A 22,916-nucleotide genomic window follows, 5' to 3' on the forward strand; every position below is an offset into this window, starting at 1 on the left:
ATTATACAATGACATTATTTGAGAAAAAAATACTTACTTTTCTTAAATAATGGCATCGTCTAATGCCTCCGTGCTGCGCTTCCGCAGCTGTCTGGTATTCTGCGGCAGTTCTGATGTACTGTGCATGCGTATGCTTACGCAGTACATCAGAGCTGTGTGTAGAGGATGCATTGGAGAAAGGAAGATCTCAGTTGCTTTTTTAAAGTTGTCTCGCTATGTTAAATGAGTTTAACATAGAGAGATATCTTTAAAAATAGCAACGGAGAAAGGAAGATCTCCGTTGCTTTTTTTTTTTTTTTTTTAAGATATCTCTCTATGTTAAACTCATGTAACATAGCGAGATTACAACAACAGAGTTCTTCCATTCTCTGTTGCTGCCTAACACAAAAAAAGTAAAGACTTATACTAATGGAAAAAGTGCGGGTTTACCAGACCTTTTTCCATTAGTATAAGTCGGATTTACAACAGGCACGCTGACCAATCAGCGTGCACGTTTTGGAATATTAATGGGGGGTCATTGTATAATTCGCATTTTCTTATTCTGTTAATGTCTCAAGTTAATAGAATTAATATTCTAAGTGTCCCTGATTTTTCCTGGATTTGTCCCAGATTCTGTTGAAATTTGTCCTTGCTTGGTTGAGAGCTATGCTTACAAGTACTTAGCGCTACCCCCATATTTCTCTTAAAAATGGGCACAATTCTTAAAATGCTGCCCCTAAACACTTAACATTTTCAGCTGTTCTCCCTAAAAATTCTAAAAATATTGTTTTTAGATTAATTTAGACGGTTGTAAACCTAATATGACCTGAAAAAAGCCATGTTGATATGACACTCAGAAAAAAATGTACTCAGTAGAGTAAAAAGAGTATACCCGCCTCCTCCATCCTTGTTTACAACACAGTTTTTCCACATGTACATATCAAACACTTGTAGTTTTTGTATAAGGCATATGTGTTGAGTTATTAGCGAGAAGCACATTGTTATCTTAAACATAGTCTAAGCATGTTGGGTCCTATTATATAGCAGATGTAACGTAAAAGTTTCTGATGTGTATTAATGTTAGTGATTGTTAACTGCTGATCTGGGTGATATTGGAGAGCATTGGACTGTACCAGTGTTTTTGCATAGCTCTCAGAAAGTTGCATAATGTCCAAGAGCTGCTGTATTTCATTTTGGCCATAGCTCTCAACTTCTTTGCTCAATAAACAGAGGCAGAGCTAAAAATTATAGGTAGAAAACCCATTATTGTTACTCGTACCTCTTACATGACCTCATTATCAGTAACATGCCTCACTTTGAGTCTTAAAAGTCCATGTTTCTCACTGCTCCATATTTGAAAGACATTACTTATTAAGTATTAAGATTTTTTCTAGTTAATGTCAAAGACAGTCAAAAGATATGCTCAGCTGTAATGAAAAGGTTTTTACTTTTATCATATTTACTGGCAGTAATAATGATTCTAATGGAGAGCACTGGACTATGCATAACTATGTCACTCAGTATTCTGGATTTGCACTTACACATGTTCAGTGTTCTCTAGTATTGCCCAGATCGAAAATATATGAAACTTCAAATACTTTAAAAAATGTGCACATATTCCTGATAGGAAAGCAACGGTTTCATGCCGTTTAACACAATCGAGTCCATTGAGAAATTGTATCATGTCATACCTCTCAACTTTCCCTGATTTTGACTCAAATTTTTGCTGTCTCTCCTAATTTCTTCAAGAGAACGGGTGGTGAATTACGTTTAATAATGACAATGAGTAGGTTCTAGGCCTTATCAGGAAATGCACATTAATTCATATTCTTGTATCGGTTTCTCAAATTAATTGTGCTTATACCTCTCGCATGTCCCTGATTTTGACTCGGATTTTAGCTGTGTCCCTCTTTATCCCTCCTAAAACTAAAACTAGTGACTTTTACAGAAAATATGGTGAATTACACTTTAACAATGAAAATAATTAGCCTTATAGACTTATTTTTATAGAATTATGTTCATTCACATCATCCTATTCTGTCAGTGTCTGAAGGTAGTAGTGCTAATATTTTAAAAAAGTGTTCCTGATTTCCTCCTGATTATTTCTGTATCTGTCCTGAGTTGATAGCTATGATATTGATGCTAACTAGTATTATAAAAAAATCCCTGATTATTTCTTGGTTTGTCTCTAATTTTTGGAGGCAAGAAATTGAGAGCCAAGATATGTATGTATGTGTGTGTGTGTGTGTGTGTATATATATATATATATATATATATATATATATATATAATGTATAATTTTGTGTTTATATAATATAATATTTGGTAGAGACAAAAATAAGGCTATAGGAAATGAGGACATCTTCCAAAGAGATGGAGGGTTTGCATGAGAAAATTTGTGACATTTAGCCATGACCATCTTTTGCCTTGTCCTGGGTGATATTTCTGCTGCTTTCAAGTACACCACTCCTACTTAACTGTCCAGGTCAGCAAAAGAAATAAAAATAAAATAAAAACAGCACCTGAGATTCTACAGAAGGTCACACATCCAGATTTGAACCAGGCCCAGTAGGAGAGTGGTATTGAATCAAGAAAAGTGTCAGTAGTGATCATCTATGCCATCATCTCTCAGGTGTTGTCTACTATTTCCTCAACTCTATAGGAAGCTTAAATTTTGCACAAAGTTGGCTTACTGGAATAAGTCATTAGACTAATTATTAGATTTAAATTTGTTGAAAGCTGTAATGTTGCAAGTTGCAGTGTCCCTTAAAGATTCACTTGATGTTTTAGCTTTTGTTCTGATCTGTCTCCGTTTTATTTATCCCACTCGCCTGCCAAACAGTTGTTGTTGTATTCTTAAAACTTGGTGGCTTTTGAGTTGCCCGCCTCTGCCATAAATTTGATATTAGACACTTCTCCCAATCCTGTCACATCAGCCCATTCTACTGAGTACAGTGAGATCTTTTGGGAAGGCCTATCCCCTTAGCTTCTTAACCTTGAATTATCTTCTGTTTCCTCATTACTACTTAAAAAATCCACTTTATTCAGTTGCTTTTACTGTATTTGTGTCTCTCCCTACTTTATTACTTTATTTTGATTTTGCTGCATTTAGTACTACTTGCTAGTAGCCTGATTATAATTGTTGTTCTAAGCCTCTTAGATTTGGTTTAAGGACTTGGGCTTCAGTCCAGTTATACTACATTAAGAAGGTTTGTGGTCTACACTCTTGTGGGAGGAGAGGGCAGCCTCTGCCTTTTGAGCTGGGAATTGCTGGGTGAAGGCTTATTGTGCCTGTTTTTCCTAAGTGTCTTTGTTCCAGTTTAAGAACTTGTGTTCCAAACCAGTTATTTTACATTAGGAAGATTTCTGGTCTAAACTCTTACGGCAAGAAAGGATAGCCTACACCCTTCTAAGATGGGAATTGCTGGTTGAAGGCCCATTGTATCTGTTCTGAAAGTGTCTTGGTTCTGGTTTAAACACACTTTGCCTCCAAACCAGTTATTGTACATTAGGAGGGTTGTGGTCCAGACTCTTGTGGCAGGAGAGTATGGCCTACATCCTTCTAAGCTGGAAATTGGTGGTGAAGGCTTATTGAGTCTTGCTCTTAAGTGTATTCATTCTGCTTAAGCACTTGGGCTCCAAAACCAGTTGCTTCACATTAGGAAGGTTTGTGTTCTAGACCCTTGTGGCAGGAGAGTGTGGCCTACACTCTTCTAAGCTGGGAATTGCTGGTGAATTGCTGCTTTAAACTGTTTTTTTTTTTTTTTTTTGCTGTTGTGACTGTGATTTTATGTACTTTGAATTTCTAGTACTTCTGCATTTTATAACATAGGCCAAATTCAGATTTGCTAAATCTAGACTGTATCACTTCATCAGTAAAACCACATCTCACTGAGATACTGAAAGATCTGAGGCATCTGTTGCTTCAAACTAACTATAACTGCCTGCTTTTGCTCTTATAGTGCACTTTTAATTTGTATTTGCATTCTACTCTTCCTCCCTAACCCAATTCAAGTGCAACTTGGACAATTGGATGGGAAACTGGAAATTGATCACTGGTTTGGCACCTATATCTCTAATGGACACAGGTAACCTGTAAATGGTGCACCTCCCAGGCCCATCCTTACACTTATCAAGGGTATCAAAACTTGTCAGATTTGGGATGCTTGGCTAGGCTTAAAAGGGCCCTTGTGGTTGTTAGCCTAGTAAACACCTATGAATCTACTGTCTGTTTGAATTGTCTGAACTGTTTTTTGTCACGTTTTACTATATACTGTACTCGTTCAGCTGTAGCATAGCCCAATCCCAGGATTGCTATTTCTGGGTCTGTTTTGTAATGTCTGAGCATCAAATTCAAGCCATCTTTGGTGAAGGCTCTTCTGCACCCTTGTGGGAGGAGAGTACTGTCTGGATCCCATCTAATTAAGGGTGATTGGACTAGAGCTCAGAGAGAGTGTCCTCATTGGCTAGTTTGAGTTAAAAGGGTAATTTCTTGTTTCATTTAAGCCACACATTTGTGCTTGTTTGTGTGTAGCAAAACATTATGCAATGCTGGGTAGTGGTGGCTAAAGTTGGTGGTTATAGAAGCAAACATTTTCTTGTCATATTTTCCCTTGGCACTTTGCTTGTGGTCTTCCAGAGTTTCTTGTGGCCCTGCTCTCCTGTCAGGTGCAACACAGCCTAGCCTCAGAGGTACCAACACACCTCTCACCCACTAGCCATTTCTAAGTGTGACCTCTCTCCCTGACCATATAAATTTACCTAACACAATGGACTGACAATTTCCTACAGTTTATCCAGTCAGCTTGGTCGACATGGGCATCCTGAGGCAGTGTAGCAACTGCCTCATGTTCACCAAGAACCCTCTACTCCTAGTCCACACAAACTCAACATGTGAGAGATGTATATTAAGGACCTTATATCCATGCTGTGTCACACACCAGACAGTACATATGACAATGAGCGGGTTGTCATCATGCACACCTCGTACTCCACCCAAACCCACATCACATATACCTACATATGTGGAGGTCCTCAACAGAAACATATCTAAACAGAGACATCCCACACACAAGCATGACACACAATACATTCTCTACAGAACACAGTACACATAATAGCTCACACACCAGTGTTTCACCTACATATTAGTCATAAGTGAATCCATCGTGAGACACTCACAGATGTCCCTCTCACCAGGCTGGATAAGAAAAAGGTCATGGTCAGCTGTCGGGTGCCAGGATCTGCCATGTCGTGCATGCACTTGAGTCTCTCAACAACAGGTACTGTTATGACTCCATCATAGTCCATGTTGGGGTGAACAACTTGAGGTGTAGCTCTCTGGACTGTATGAAGAGAGACATGACTTGGCTCTTGGACTAGGTCTCGGGCAGGTATGTCCCCAGCCTTAAACAGCATTTTACCTTCACCTAGGATGATGCCTCTTTACAAACAGAAAATGACTGACTTCAATAATTAGTCTCTGGTGTCATTCTAAGGGGATCCAGTATCTGTCTGCCTGGGATGACCTGATTGACTGACCTTGATGCTTTGCCGAAGATGCTCATCTGTCACTCCTGGGATGTCAGCTACTGGCTAAGGCTCTTGCCACCCCCATAGTGCCTTTTTTTAGGCAGTGTCTCAAGGACAAAATTCCCAATGTAAAAACATCATCTAAAAACAGCCTCAGGGTTATGTTGCTAAATGGTAGGAGTCTAACATAAAACTGCACTCACTGGAAGCAGTCCTCATCTTGGAAGATGCAGACATTTTGTGCACTCACGGAGACCTGGTTCAAGGCTGTGGAGAGCACTTCAGCTGTACCAGTTTACATCCCTTTTCCACACATTCAGACCACAAACTGAAGGTGTGAAAACTAAAGGAGGCGGTATATCAGTGTACATTAAATACACCTCCAGGTTGGTTAAACGGTATGATTCCCGGGAGATACTTCAGGTGTATTTAACTGTTGGCTGGACACCTATTCAAGTCATTGCCAGCTACAAAACACCCTCCTTGAATCAGGGCACCCACTCTGCCTATTTGGATCTACTAGAGTCTGTCAAGATACATCTGAGCACCAAGGTTTTGGGTGACTTTAACTACCCATCCATTCACTGGCTAAATTCCTCATGCTCAAACTCACTTGCCGAAAGGTTCCTCTACTTTAACTCCAATGTCCTGGACCAGCTGGTTAACACCCCCACAAGGGGTGCCAAGATCTGGTCCTTACCAGTATGGGGGACCTCTGTAGCACCCCCACTGTGAGGTCTTTCCTGGTGAGATCTGACCACAGATCAATCTCATTCAAAGTAACTATCACACCTAACCCCACCAGCAACAACTAAACTTCTTCAAAGCAGATTATAACTTCTTATGGGATGGTATGAATAGCTTCACCGCACCCCCGCCAATGGAATTGGCACCTATGCCAAGCTTTACACCAATGCTTTATGCAGACACTTGTAGAACTGCATTGACTTGGCTGTACCTGATAGGACCAAAACAGACACCTCAAGGAAGAACAAACCTGCCTGATGGACAACTGCCATTGATAGGCTTTACAATAAGAGGAAGAAATTGCTGTGTAAGAGTAAGAGAGAGCGAGCCCTAAACGGGGAAACACTCCCTCCTCAGCTTAAGCAAGCAAATAAGGCTTCTTGTGAAGTTCTCCAAAGCAACCTACAAATCCAAATTAGCTTCAACTAAGGACAACCATAAGGCATTCCTTAGTTATATCTGTAACCAAAAAAAGAAGGCCCAGATTTGTGCCAAACTAGAAGTTAATGATGCCACATATACTGAACCTGTGGACATGGCTAATCTGTTGGCTGACAGGCTCTGTGAAAACTTCTCTCCCCTGTTCCTACTACACGTACCCTGACATCCCTACCACCTGTCCTGTACCCTGTATCTCTAAACAGCAGGTTGTAAATACCCTCTCTACGGTGCAGACTCTATGGGACCTGATAGCATCCCAGACTGTGTCCTACATGGGTTCCAACAAGAATTAACAATACCACTGGGTACTCTCTTCAGTCATAGTCTAGGCACTGGCTTCGTCCCAGCTGAATGGACCTTGCACAAAGGTGGTGCTTCCACTGACCCTGGGAAATGCACACCTTTTAGCCTGACTAGCTTTATCTGCAAGGCCATGGAGTGAATCATCATGGACCTTATCCACAAAGATAATCTCAAACACTTGACCCTACTCAGTTTGAATTTGTCAAAGGGAGATCATGCTTGTTAAACCTGGTGGACTTCTTCGAAACAGTTACCAAGGTGCTGGATGACTGGAAATGTGGGCATACAGTCTACCTAGACTTAGCCAAGGCTTTTAACACTTTCCCCCATGCAGGCATCATTAACAAACTCATCCAGCTAGGTATCAACCCTTTCTATCATTAGATGGGTCACTAACTGGCTCACTGATAGAACACATATATTCAAAATAGGGGAATCTACCTCCAACAACTGACTTGTGGAACACCACTGGTTACAAGGATCAGTCCTGGGACCTCTAGTGTTTTGGAATCTATTTCTCCGAAGTTCAAGTGGAATCTATTTCTCCGAAGTTCAAGTGAAAACTGTCTGTGACTGGCAAAGTTTGTTGATGACTGCAAACTGGGAGCAGTCCTAGAATTTCCAAATGATGTCTACATCCTACAAGAGGGTATTACACAAACAAATAAGTGGTGCCAATGTCATGGTCTTAACCTCAATGAAAACCTGTATTATCATCCCTTTTGGTAAGAGTGAATTTCCTGCTAACTACCATATCAATAGTAACACCCTAAGTATGCACTCGGTGGTGAGAGACCTGGGCACACAGGTTGACAGCAACCTTACCTTTGATCACCATGTTTTTACAGTGATAAGAAGGGTATTCTGTATTGCTCATCTGATAAGTAAGGACATTGCCTCCAGAAAAAAAGTTGTAACCTCCCTGTACTCTTCCCTCATCAAGGCGATAATCGAGTACAATACCCCTTTTGATATGTAACTTTCCAAGCACCTGCAGCAATTGGAGAAACCACAAAATTCCTCACAAGGAAAATTCAAGGTCCTTGGCATCTATCCTATGTGGATCATCTGAAATCACGATAACTTATTCTGTTTCATACAGACTACTCTGAGGCGATCTCTGCCTTGCATGTAAGGCAATCTCTGACCCTGCTTTACTGGAACTCTCATATATCCGCAAGTCAAATGGTAAACTGGTTACTCACTCTAAAGACCTTATTCTGGTATGTGACATTTATAGAACCTGCTGGAGGGACAGATATGTCTCCCAGAGGTTACCACACCTTTGGAGCAGACTACCACCTCATGTCAAACAGACCATCTCATTAGTCATCTTCAAACACCATCTGGATGATTGGATGGGTAACCATAAATTCACCCCAGAGTTTCAACTGTGTCCGTCTTGGACATGGGTAATAGGTGCTGATCATGGAAATAAAGGTAAAACTTGGCTAGACCTGTAAGGGCCCTAGGGCCATTAGCCTACTAACTTCCTATGATCCAAAGAAGAGCACTGAGGAAAATGAGGTCAGGGAAAGCAGCAGCCTTTGAAGGTACTGCAGATATGATCAAGATAATGGGTGAGATAGGGGAAGGGAAGAAATTGTTCTTAAAGGTACTTGTAGCAGTACGAAGAGGTAGACGTTACCCAGATGACTGGAGGAAACCATAATAGTGCCAGTATACAAGAATAAAGGGGGTATTCACAACTGTGGGCAGTATAGACTTATCATACTCCTGTCACACTCCATGAAAGTGCTGAAAAGGTGGATTGATACATGCAGAGTAGAAAAAAAGTTGTAAGGGTGATAGTAGTTTGGATTCAGGTCAGTGTGCAGTACAGCCAGCCTGATTATTTTCAGCGAGACAGATAGTTGAGAAGAAGCTAAATATGAGGAAAGCTTCCAACTGGGCATTCATCGATTTGAATAAAGTGCATTACAAGGTCCCAAGAAGGCTGATTTTCGCAATCCTGTGATAAGTTTGAAGTCCCAGAAACATTGGTGGGATTAGTGCTAGCTGTGTACTAGAACCTAATGGCACAAGCTCAAATAGTGCTGCGAGTACTCTGCTGTTCATACTGGTGATGGACTATATTAGCAGATAGGTTGGAGGGGACAGATCAATAAAGCTGCTGGGTGTAGACAGTGTGGAATTACAAGCGAACTCTGAATAGGAACTTCAGAAGATGACATGGGAATGGAATTCAAAACTGAAGGCACGTGGGTGGAAACTGAGTGCAGACAAGACAATTGTCATGACAGCAAATGGGGAAAATCAGAAGCTAAAAACCTGAGATAGATGGGGAAAGTAGTGGAACAGGTTAACAGGTGCTGGGAGGAGTGGTTAATGAGAAATGAAGTCTTAATGAGGCTGTCAAAGCTAGAATCGGAGGGGCTATAGCCAACTAGCACAGATTGCCAAGAGCAGTGTGTCACAAATGCCAAAGAAGCTGAAAAGTAAGGTGTACAAAACAGGGGCCTTAGAAGTACTTCTGTATATGATACAGAAACCTGAGCAAGGAATTCAGAGCAGCTGAGTAAGCCAGAAGACAAATGGAACGGATTACTGTCTTCCTTGTACACAGTAAAGTGAAAGATCACTTGGCAAAAACATTTGGTAGAGACAGAAATAAGGCAATAGGAAATTGGGACATCTTCCAAAGAGATGGATGGCTTGCATGAAAGAAGATCTGCAACAGTCGGGCATGACTATTGAAAAAGGTAGAAAAGTGGCATTGAATCAGAAGCATCAACAGTTAACACCCCAATCCAGTGTAATAAAAAATCAACAGTTTCCCTTTTAAATTGATATAGCTTGGTTAATTTTAACTTTAAATTATAACTGTAATATTTCTAATTCAAATGTGTTCATAATGCCCATTTCTCATTGTTAATTTCGGTTTTGTTACACTTTCTACCCCAAGATGTTAGTTGCTATGTTTAATTTTCCCATTTATTGCAAGGTTTTGTGTTAATTGCCTTTTAAGTTGGTTGAAATAGTTTGTCAGGTAGTAATAAACAAATATCACGCAGTGTGTAGTGTCCCTTTTCAAAGCGGCTACAGCTGGGTCTCCATATGAGGAAGTTTTGTGCACTTAACTATCCAGTTCATGGGATTTTTCCTTTTGCCACCCATGATGGGATGGCAAGAATCATGACTTCTATGAGTATTAGACAATAAAGGTTTGATTATGGAGCAGAAGAGTAGTAGCAGCTGGGCAGCAAGAGGTATGTTTTAGTCCTGACTGGCAACAAGGTATTGGCAATGGGCAGTTTTGCAGAGCAAATCCTTTGCTGTGTGGGCTGGTGAGAAGTAGTATGTAGTTTGTGTTAACCAGAGTTGAAATACATTGTGTGGCCATTATTTTATTACAGTTGGACATATGATATTGGCACATGCAACAGGGTAGATGTAACTGCTCGTGGGGGGGGGGGGGTCTGCCTGTAAATGAAAATGACTTATTGTTGCTATTGTCCATTGTTCTAGCTATAAGGAACTAAAGTGACTTTTTTTGAAGCAAGTCTGAAGTATTGTAGTTACTGTTTATGTTGTTGTGTGAACCAAAATTGAAATGCATTTACTGTGACTTTTATTTTTATCACAGCTGGACATCTGAGGTGCTCACAGTCGAGTGGCTGTAAGTTCTAGGTAGGGGACTGTCATTTGATGAAAATAACTTAACTGCCTTATCATCTGGTCATTTTAAACAATCATTCGACTGCAGTACTAGTATGCATTTGTGTGAAGTAAGCTGGAAGTACTGTATTGTAGTTACCGCTTGCTTGTTTTACAACAAATTTGAAATATTTACAGTGGCCATTTTTATCACCAAATTACTGTGGAGTACTAAAGTGGCTGTAACTGCTGGGTGGGGTGGGTGGGACTGTGGATGAAAATAACTTATCCTGTTAGCTCCTTATTGTATACAGTAAGTAGTTTGACTTTGTAGGACTAGTGTGCATTTGTGTAAAGTAGAATTACTTTATGTATTTCAAGTTTTCAGTCATAAAACAGAGGTGTAGGTGACTGCATATGCTGGGTGGGGGTTGGGGGGGCTGTCTGGATGAAAATAACGTCTTTTCAAGTGCTCATGTTAAACATTTATATAACTTTGCAGTAAGTTGGAATGTATTAGCGAGACTATTACACTAGTGTGAAACTTGAAATGCATTACTGTGGCCATTATTTTTATCACAATCAGACATCCGAGATGTGTACAGTCAGCAAGGTGGCTATAACTGATGGGTGTGGATGGTGGGTGTCTGTGACTGAAATACCTGCTTATCATTTGTTCACTTTAAGCAGTCACTAATCTGGCTCCGTGGGAGTAGTGGGCATCTGTGTAAAGTAAGTTGGAATACTGTATTGTGGTCATGTTATCTCATTCAGACATGTGAGATGTACAAAGCCAGGAAAGGCGATGCAATTTAAGAGTGTAGACATTGGTGGATTACAGTGATAATGGCCTTTTGAGTGATCTTTTATGGTTGAAATGTTCTTAAAAAGGTAATTTTACTGTTTAACACATTTTTTCTTTCACTTTATACTAGAAAATGTTCAAGACTATAAATGTAACACGAGATACTGCTTTATTAAAAAAAATGTAAATCTATTTTAAAGGTAAGTTTACATTAAAAAAATCTGAAAAGTGAATAAAAAACCTTGCATATCTTTGGTCTTAAGTGTGTAGGGAGCTCATGGTTTGAAAACCACTCAGGACTCGATGTGTGCTTAATCACCACTGGTGTAAGTTTCTGTTTTACTGATTTATGCTGATTTGTGTACACAGTAGCTTAAAAAAAGCCTTTTGTGTTTTTTGTTTTTACATTTTTCCACTAAAAAGAAGGCATGATGTGGGACTTTTAAGTGTTCAAATAGTCTCCTTAACAAAAAAAGCAGTCTCCCCTCACTTTTGTTAGATATGATGGTTGTCAGCTGTGGTCACTGATCAGTGGAGAGCAAGTAAGGCAAATGACAGGAGCAAGTAAGGCAAATGACAGCTGTGTGTCTGTGTAGATATATATTTATTATATGGTTTCACTTCATAACACTAAAATATCACAATACTGAAACCAAAATCCTGAAAGTTCAAAATCCTGAAAACCCAAAATACTGAAAACACACAGCATACATATACTGAGTTTAAACAAGATAAATCCTATTACTTTCCAAGTATAAGCAGGGGGCAAGCTCCCCTGCACCCCCCATGTGTGGGGGCTGGGCCCCCCACACCCTGTGCTACTTAAATAACAACTCCAAGATTGCACTTCACTAAGTGAAATCTTGGAGTTGATATATTTAAGTAGCAGAGAGTGTGTGGGGGAGAGCCCCCACATGGGCTGTTCAGGGGGGCTTGCCCCCCTGCTTATATTTGAAGGAATGTAATTGGGTTTTTGTTTACAGTATATGTATCTTATCTGTTTTCAGTAATTTTGACATTCATGATTTTGATTTTCGGTATTTTGAGCTTCCATATTATGAAGTTTTCTCATTTTCAGTGTTTTGATATTTCAGTATTATGAAGTGAAACACCAATATATATATATATATATATATATATATATAATATATATAATATGTGTATGATATATACGTCTGTATATGTACATTTTATGCATATAATTGTGTGCCTCTATATAATTTATATATGCATATATATGTCCATGGGACATGCACAGTGGCTCTACTGTGTGCCTCTGCAGCTCAGTTTTTTGCCTTTTTTTCCTCCGGGCATGACAGCCAAGCATGCCTGAACTGTGTGAGAATCCTATGGCCTTTTTGGTCCTGTTTGGGGAACTGATCATCCCGTTCATTCCCCCCTGAGGTTAGTCAGGCTTTAGGGAGCTGATACCTCTATTGGTCCCACGGAGGTCCCCACCTTGTCCTTCCTAACTTCAGCCTCTAGGTGACTGACATACCCTCAGTGACTGCCTGGGTGGGATATAATGTGCATACTCTCCTCTGACATTCCTGTCTGAGCTGCTTAAGAGCAGCATAAGCATGATCAAGTCACTTCCACCAGTGACCATGTACCCATTTCTAGGCATCACTAATGTGGTCAGCCAGATCTCCTCCCTGCCCAATAGAATGGGTGACCTAGTGTTAGCCACTCAAGGACATCCTCCAGCACCCATGCCACTAACCAAACAATGGTCACCTGGCTTGTGGACAGTTTTTCATCTCTCTACACCACAGTGCTGGACATCTGCATGTACTCTGTCTGATTTACATAGATAAAGGCAACACTTCACTTGCCAAAAATTATGACTATTCACAAGGTTATGCAGTATTGCAGTATAACTCTAACTTGTTCTTCATATAACCCACATAGTAAAATCTAAAGTGAAATTGTCTTCCCCAGGGTTAGTTGTTGAGCTGTTTGTAGCACTTTACGGGCAATAGTCTTAGGATGCGAAGTTGTGGAGCATGTCCAAAAATAAAAACTAAAGAATCTATTCTGTCCAAACTGTGTCATATAAAAGTGGTGAAATATTAATCTATGAAAGAAAATTAAGAAGAAACCGACAGACGAGACTTTGGTATTGAAGGGATTGTGGGCACTAAATCTCATCTGGGTGACAAGGAGAATATATTGCTGGATAAGGGTAAATGTACTGTAGGGTGAATTTTCTAGTACGTTTTCATGCTGTAACAGTATTCATAACAACCAGTCGTCTGCTAGGATCCATTAAGATTTTCACTTTTGTGTTTTTCCAGTACAAACACTTTTTGACATTTATGCAATGACAACACCTCTTGGCATAAGCCGTATATAGGGGCACAGAGTTTTTTTAAGAAATTTTAGTGTAGTTTCACAGCAAGCATAAATTAACTATTTACATCTAAGTCAAGGCATCCATGGCCTAGAATGAAGGAGCTCTAAGACCCAAGAGTCGAAGATTAGATTAACCATAAAGGGACAGATTTTGAGACCTTCTGCTTGCATGCCTCTTACTGGTGGATGGGAGTGCAGCATGCATGTGGTGACACAGATTCTTTCAATGTCCTGCTGTTGGAGACAAGAGGCCTGCCCCGTTGTGTCCATTTGGCATGAAGGCAGTGCTACTTGACATTGTATGAACAAGTTACACACACCCCACTGCTGTCCACTGACTGCATGCCCTACCCCATAATCACCTGCAGATACATGAGCAGAGGCTTACACTAAATGGAATTCAATGACTGCCTGGGTGATGCTTGTACTGTGATCAGCTCTTACCATACTGACAATTGATGAGCACCATCACATTGGCAGACCTAGATGGTCATTGAGCTATATGAGGCCAAAAAGTAAGTAAAATACAATGGAGACACCTCTGTCCCCCATTTAAGTTCAGTTAATTTAAAGAAGAAGGTAAAATTAAAGTTCACTTTCCAAATCAAATTAAAAAGTATAAGTGTACTTTTTCTTCAGTGCAGTTTTTAAGTAACTCAGAGTTCCAAATTTGGAACTTAAAACTTTTTTCAAGCCCAAGTCTCTTAATAGGAACAAAGTTTCTACATTTCAGGTCAGGCTGCTGTAAATTCAGCCACGTGTACTTATCCTGTTACTCCCTCAGTACATCCAGAAGACTTCTTTTCTCTGGTGTACCACAACTTCCTCTGCTCATGTCCTCACCAGGGTCTTAACTCTATGCTCAAAATCCTTCCATGATGACAGTCAAATGTCTCCTCTGCTGTTTGCCTCTAGCCTTCTTTCAACAGCGTTTCTCAGGTGAATCATATCTCTATCCATTTACATACAGCATATATTATGTTAGGTAAACATGCTGTTGTAACATTATTATTACCTTAGTATGTGTTATACATATGGGCTTTCCACTGCAGTAAGCATTATTTCTGGCTCATAACAGCTGCTGTTGCTTCATATAACTTGGAAAACAGCTGTAAGCTCTTGAAAGCTGAAGACTGCAATGCATTAACACTTAGAAGGGGTTTGGAGAACAAAGGCATTTACTTCCCAGGAGGGAGTTCTGTACTATTCCATGTGGTCTAAACATCCATTAGAGCATGCACTTTGGACCCACACTGTCTTTCTTGCACATTATCAAAAGACCAACAATCCCATGCTGGGCATCATATTGATAAATTCCAACTTGAACATGCATCTTGCATGAGAGCCTACACTACAGCCAAAAAACTAAATGGCAGTAAATAGGCTTAATCCATATCGGCATTGTGCAGATTGAAGAACTGTTAACACTCGGCAGACAATCTCCCATTGATCTGTTGACTTACAAAATCCCTAAACCACACGACTAAGTTTGTGAGTAGCAGTGCTGTTAGGGAAAGTTTTTGTGTTTGTGAGATAATGTGCAGGGTTAGGACACATGAGTAATGCTGCCCACCTTACTTGTGTGCCAACTTTAACCATACCTCTGCCCCTAACCCCAACCTAGCACATTACTTTAAGAAAAACTCTTCCTCTACCAACACCACTAAACAACACGATCTGACACTTCCAAAGCATTACACACACACACACACGTGTATATATATATATATATATCTATATCTATATATATATATATATATATATCTATATCTATATATATATATATATATATATATATATATATATATATACACACACACACACAACACTAGCTTAACATGAAGCACATCTCCTTGATATTTAAAAAAAAAAAAAAAAAAAAAAAAAGACATTCCCCACACTGGACAAAACTAACGTTAAGTGTAAAATTATACTAATTTAGTCTGTCAACAAAGACATTTGACAAACCATATATTATGCACAAACACACTTGTTAAAAGGATGTGTATGAAGTAAGCACAAAAGTATTTAATTGATGAAATAAATTATAGTTCCCTTAGCTTTTCAGGTGGTTCAAAAAATAGTAACACTATTCATTATATTTTCTATGCAAGGTTCAGTCTGTCAAGGTAACTCCACCAAGTTTACTTTGTATAGAGTCAGTGTCACACATTTTCCTTCCAGCAACCAGGCTGTAAAATAAAGGTCACAGCTGCAAGCATATGCCTTACTTTATTGAGCAATTTCGTTAACAAGAATATGAACTTCTACACAGTAAAAACATCCACTTCTGAACAAAACTAATAAAGTAAGTGGGGTGTGGGGGGTAAGCTTCTGATGTTTCCTGAGGACTGGTGCAGTAGAAATGTAATTTTTCAACCATGGTGCAACAAAATCGGTCAGTGCAGCTCCTTGCATAGTGGGCCTGTCCCCCCTTACACACACACGCACTCACAGACACGCACTTTTTGGTTCAGTTCAGTAGGGGGTGGTTTAAGAAGTTGCTTTGTGATTGAATGCCCTCAGTAAATTGGTGGTCTCGATCCTGCAGTAGTTACAGTCCTGTGTTGGATATTGGTCATTTTGGTACACCTTCCATGTCTATGGAGTGCTTTTTGTGGTTAGTTACCTAGACTTTCCAGCTTTACAAAAATTCTGTACCTGATTTTCCTTCAGGTCACATCCACAACTGGATCTTAAAATTCCAGGAACCGCAAATCCTCAAGCATAGTTCATACTCCACCCTGCAGTGGTCATAGCAGTTAAGAACCAATTTTCCTATTTCTGCCTTCCAAACTACAGCTTTTTCTGCAGAGCTAGGTAGATAATCAGTTCCCTTGCTATTTTTTGTGAGAATTTTAAGACTTTTTCCCTATCTCCCCAAGAGAATGTCACAGCTACTCCTTTCCAGCACAAATCATTAGTTTTCGACTCGTACAGACAGACCCAGACAACCGATCGTGACATTTTTGCATATTCTAGAGCCTATTTGCATTTCCAGTGCATTACTTAAACTTCAGTGCTATGTGAAGGTAATGTTTAATATTTATAGTGGGGAAAACTCTGCTGTTTTACATGTCTGTTTAATTTCTTTAGTGTAGACATGTCTTACTGATTGAGTATGCATACATAAACAACAACAAAAAAAAAATGTCTGAGTGATGCAGTAGCTAGCTTGGGGGTCTGTTCACTGTCTATGAATTAAAGTGCCCACATGTTCCTCTCAGAGGTGCTTCAAAGAATACAGACAGCAATGACTGTGTACACTGTTACATTACTACATCTTACTACATTACTACATCTTACTACTAAACTACTAACAGAGTCCCCAATAACCTTTTTGGGATATGGATCTCTGTCCTTCATGTACTTTACATCACTTCAAGCAAAATAAAGGCCTGCTTATCCAAATGTAGATGCAGATGTTTGCTGAAAGATGATGCTCTGCAATGATACCTCTTTATGCATGGTTAGATTTACTCATTGTAGAGTAGATGCCATAACCAGCAGACTATCCGATTAGCAATGAAATATAATTTAATATAAATCTTTGCAATTGCACCTACCAGAATTTCTATACAGGACTTCTTGTAGAAAAAAATGCCAGATCCTACATCTAAATTTTAGCTACGCTGTTTTGGTTATGCATGCCCTAAATTTACATGCCATCCAGCAGTGAAGAAATGCAGTTCTTCACCCCAGCACAGGGGTTGGAGGAGTTTCGAACAAGGACTGACTTCTTCTTCCTCTTTGAGAGGCAGCGACTTCAGAATTGAGCGAGTACAAGCCTCCTGTATCAAGCTAGAGCGTGTCACTCAAAAAAGATAGGCTTGGATATTGTTTCCAACACTGTTTTACTTTGGAATAGCAATTGAAGCGTTTGATTTGCAAGCAATCGCCCTCCCATTTTATATCTGTAATTAAATGGTTCTACCAGGTAACAAGCCTGAACTGCATGTAAGACAAGCTTGATAAACACTAGCCAGTTACCTGAAATAAATTTTCTTGCCACTTTATGCCACTCATTGGATGAACTGAATTTAAACAGTGACTAAAAAACATTTACTGTTTGTTTTCTAACAAAATTAAGGATAATCCAAGTAAAAAAAAATGCCTTTCATATACCAGTTTCTTTTAGCAATGTTATCTGCATTTATACTATAACCCCAAAATGCAGCTTCTGATTTAAAGGCACAGAAGAGGTTATAACGAGGAAGCAAATCAATACATGATTTACCGGAGCTTAAATCCAGGACCTTCTGCATGTAAAGCAGACATAACCACTGGACTCTGGAACCCTAATTTGAAAATAATTCTTCTGTATGTTCAAAAGATGTAAATAAACATATGTGCTTGTGTCGGAGTGTGAATATGCATACACACACACACACACACACACACACACACACAAACATATATCTATATGAGTGTGAGTGTAGAGAGAGATCTATATAGAGGAATGGTGAGGATGCAAGGAGTAGAGGTGGCGAAGGTGGATGAGTTTAAATACTTGGGGTCAATAGTTCAGAGTAACGGTGAGTGTGGAAGAGAGGTGAAGAAGAGAGTACAGGCAGGATGGAGTGGGTGGAGAAGAGTGTCAGGAGTGATTTGTGACAGATGAATACCTGTAAGAGTGAAAGGGAAGGTCTACAAGAGGGTAGTGAGACCAGCTATGTTATATGGGTTGGAGACGGTGGCATTGACAAAAAGGCAGGAGTTTGAGCTGGATGTGGCAGAATTAAAGATATTAAGATTTGCACTGGGTGTGACGAGGGTGGACAGGATTAGGAATAAGTATATTAGAGGGTCATCCCAGGTTGGAAGGTTTGGAGACAAAGCCAGAGAGGCACGATTACATTGATTTGGACATGTTCTGAGGAGGGGTGCTGAGTATATTGGGAAAAAGATGCTAAGGATGAAGCTACCAGGTAACAGGAAAAGATGAAGGCCTAAGATAAGGTTTATGGATGTGGTGAGAGAGGACCTGCAGGTGGTTGGTGTGACAGAGCAAGATGCAGAGGACAGGAAGAAATGGAAACAGGTGATCTGCTGTGGCGACCCCTAACTGGAACAGCCGAAAGAAGATGATGATTTTTTTATATATATATTATATTTTATATATATATATATTATATTTTTTATATATATATATATATATATATATATATATATATATATATACACACACAAGTATAATCTATATAAATAAAAATGTAAATGTTCGTTTGTTCAAAATCTTAAATCTCCGAAAGTTCTTCACCGATTGCTTTGAAATTTTCACACAATGTTGCATTCAAATACGCGCGTGTTTTTATATACCTACTATTATATAGATGTCACACGTTGCATTCGAATACGCGCGTGTTTTTATATACCTACTATGGATTCTATATATTTGTATACAAATATGCAATTTTATATGTTTTTGTTATAACTTTCTTACTACTTTTTCAGTGCAATCGATCTGACTTAGTTCATCCAAATAATGCCTCGCAGAAGATCAAACTTAGGTCATCGTACTCGCGGAGCGGAAGCAGTGCGACGAGTAATTGCAAATCAAACTGAGGAAGAACGGGCATCGGCGAACAAGCGAAACGGACAATGGCTCAAATACGTGCCAAGGAAGCAGCAGAGCGATGTGCAGCCAGAAGTGAGGATGCACGGTTGCGAGCACAGCGATCGCATTCTGCAGCTTCAGATCTGCTTCGTTCTCCTCGATCGACACCAACGGACAAAATAAATGCTTGCCTGAAATACTCTACTTTGTGGCGACACGTAAAGACGTTAAAATTAACTATAAATATGTGTGTCCAGCTGCAAAACGATCGATCAGCTGAGATATTCTCACATCAATTGCTGGAAATTGGGAATGGAAAGGTGCCGGTTGATCTAACCTCAGGACGAATTTCATTGCCTCATTACTTCTGCAATTTAGTGACGTCAAAAGAAGAATTGGTTGAAATAGTATTTCCCAATATTCAAACCAATTAAAAGAATCACGATTGGCTGACTGAATGAGCTATTCTTGCAGCCAAGAACAAAGATGTCTGCGAACTTAACAATATTATTCAGTCTAACATTCAAAGCGAGGCAGTCGCATACAAGTCTGTCGACACTGTTGTGGAAGCAGATGAAGCGGTTAATTATCCAACAGAAGTTTGAATTCACTCGATCTGCCAGGGATGCCCCCGCACGTACTGCAATTGAAAATCAGCGTGCCAATTATCATGTTGCGAAATATCAACCAGCCAAAGCTTTGCAGTGGCACGTGGCTTGCAGTAAAAACATTAATGAGCAACGTCATAGAAGCAACAATCTTGACCGGACCTTTCAAAGGTGAAGATGTCCTCATTCCTTGCATTCCTATGATTCCAACGGATATGCCATTTCAATTTAAGAGATTCGAATTCCCAATTCGATTGGCGTTTGCAATCACCATCAACAAAGCTCAGGGCCAATCTTTAGAATTGTGCGGTTTAGATCTACACACAGATTGCTTCTCACATGGACAATTATATGTTGCGTGTTCTAGAGTCGGCAAACCAGACAATCTCTATATCTGCACAGACAATGGAACAACAAAAAATATTGTATACCCACAAGCATTGTGAAATTAAACATATTAGAAATGTGCGCTTTCTCTTTTCTTTCTTTTCCATTTAACCAGACTGAGCCACAGCAACGTGTGGCCAGGTACAGCTTGTGTGTGTGTGTGTGTGTGTGTGTGTGTGTGTGTGTGTGTGTGTGTGTGTGTGTGTGTATATATATATATATATATATATATATATATATATATATGTGAACAAAAATAGCCAAAAGTGCAACGCCACATCCACAGTACTCGTATTGTTTAAATTCTGTAAGTTTAGTAACTTCAATAAATTCCAGTAACGTTCAGAAAGTTTAATGCAACAGACAACGTTTTCGTCACTATATTATAGTAACTTTCTCAGAAAAGTTTATACAAACTGCGAAGTTCAGCTAATTTAAAAATTGCCTCCAGAAACAGGTAAAAACACTATGTTTATAATTCACAAAAGTACATAGTCGTATATTTATCCAGTCTCAAAATTTACAAAATCGTCTCCATTTCAAAATGCAAGAAATATTGCAGTTTTCATTTAAACCAGGAGAACAAAACGCATTTAACATTAGTTGCCACTCTAATTCGAGACACTCAAGAAATACAAATGTAGGGCCACCTCTAATGTCAAATATAATCTGGTCAATAGCAATAAAAAAGAAAGAATGGTCTTGATTAATTTCTATATGTTTGGCTAGTGCGTTACCAACTTTCCCTTTCTTTATAGCATATAAGTGTTCCTGCATTCTATTCTTGAATTTTCGGTCAGTTTTGCCGACATAGAATGCAGGGCACATTTTACACTGTGCTAGATATATTATGCTTCTAGAGTTACAATCTAGTCTATGGTGTATCAGATGTTTTTTACCATTAATCACAAATGCGTTTGTTGGTTTGACACTGTGACATTGGTTACATGTTCCACAGTGGAAACAACCTAAAGTCCTGTGCTTAAATGTTGCATTCTTGGTTTCTAGAAGGTTTTTTAAATTAACCCCTTTCTTGTAAATGACAGTGAATGAATGACCTAACCGGTCTAACAAAGAACTGTCTCTACCTAATAGTTGCCAGTTTTTATACAGAATAAACTTAATGTGTTTACTATCATTGTTGAAAACTGTAACAAAACACGGTCTTGATGTAACTAAAGGTATAACTGATGATGAGACGGTATTTAATAAGTTAGTATCAAAAACATCAACTTCACTGTCTATACTAGTCTGTGATAAGTCAATTGATTCACGTAGTAAGTGGTCACTTGTGATTTCCTTGACACGAAGTATAGGTTTGTAAAAACCCTTACTTCGTTTATTTGTGACCTCTAAAACTAGTTCATATACTAGTTTATTGGGGTACCCACTGTTTTTGAACATGTTCAGTAAATTATCACACTGTTTGGTGAAGTCTACTTCAAGTGAACATAATCAAGCTGCCCGTACTAGTTGTCCCTTAATTATAGAGCATTTCTGTTTAAAGGGGTGTGCACTTGAAAAATGAAGAAAAGAGTTACAGTAAGTTGGTTTCCTGTAGACATTAGAATAAAGTCCTATTCTATGTGAGTGTTTAGACAATTTCACGTCTAGATATTCGATGTTAGTTGAGTCGAATTTAAATGTAAATTTAAAAAAGGTGGCCGTGTTGTTAAGATATTCCACAAATAAATTTGCCTCACCTAGACTCCCTTTAAAGATGATAAATATGTCATCCAGGAATCTTGTGTAGTACCTTACGAGGTTCTTTTTATCAGGAATGTTAAAAATAAAACTTTTCTCCCAATAAGCAACAAAAATGTTTGCTAGACTGGCCCCACAAGGGGAGCCCATTGCTACCCCTTGCTTTTGTAAATAAATTTGATTATTAAAAATGAAATAGTTGTTAGTTAAAATAATGTCGATCAATTCGCCAACTAAATCAATCTCATTTTCTAGTGCATTCTTCTCTTTTAACATCAAAGTTGACCATTCCACCGCTTCTAAATGTGGAATAGAGGTGTAGAGGTCTACAACATCAATTGTCAAGAAATTGTCACAAGAGTCTAATGTGACCTCATTTAAGTCAGCCAGTAATGGCCAAGAGTCTTTGCAGACTTGTGGAATCGATTTGAGATGTCTCTGCAAAATCGAGTCCACTACTTTAGCACAGGGGTAGGTTAAGGAGCCTCTACCATCAATCAAAGGTCTCGTAGGTGGATTGGACAAATTTTTGTGAATTTGAGGGATCCCAAACATAATAGGTAGTCTAGGAAATGAAATATTGATGTAGTTAAAAATATCAATATTAATTCTTCCTTCTATGAACAGGTCCCTAAAATAACTTTTAACTCTAGACAGTGCAGTATTGTATTCATTTATTGAAGCTTTTACATAAGCTGCACTGTCTAGTACAGTCTCCATCCTGTTGTTATAGTCACTGTAATCCATAATGACCAATCCCCCTCCTTTATCTGGTTTAATACATCTAATTGAGATCTTAAAAACTCTAAAGCTTGAAGTTGTTCATGACTTATATTGTTAGTGACTTTTGTCTCTTTACGTAAATAGGGGATGTGTCTGA

The sequence above is a fragment of the Protopterus annectens genome, chromosome 16.part0 (assembly GCF_019279795.1).
Source record: "Protopterus annectens isolate FY-2018-M chromosome 16.part0, PAN1.0, whole genome shotgun sequence".
NCBI classification, from domain to species: domain Eukaryota; kingdom Metazoa; phylum Chordata; order Ceratodontiformes; family Protopteridae; genus Protopterus; species Protopterus annectens.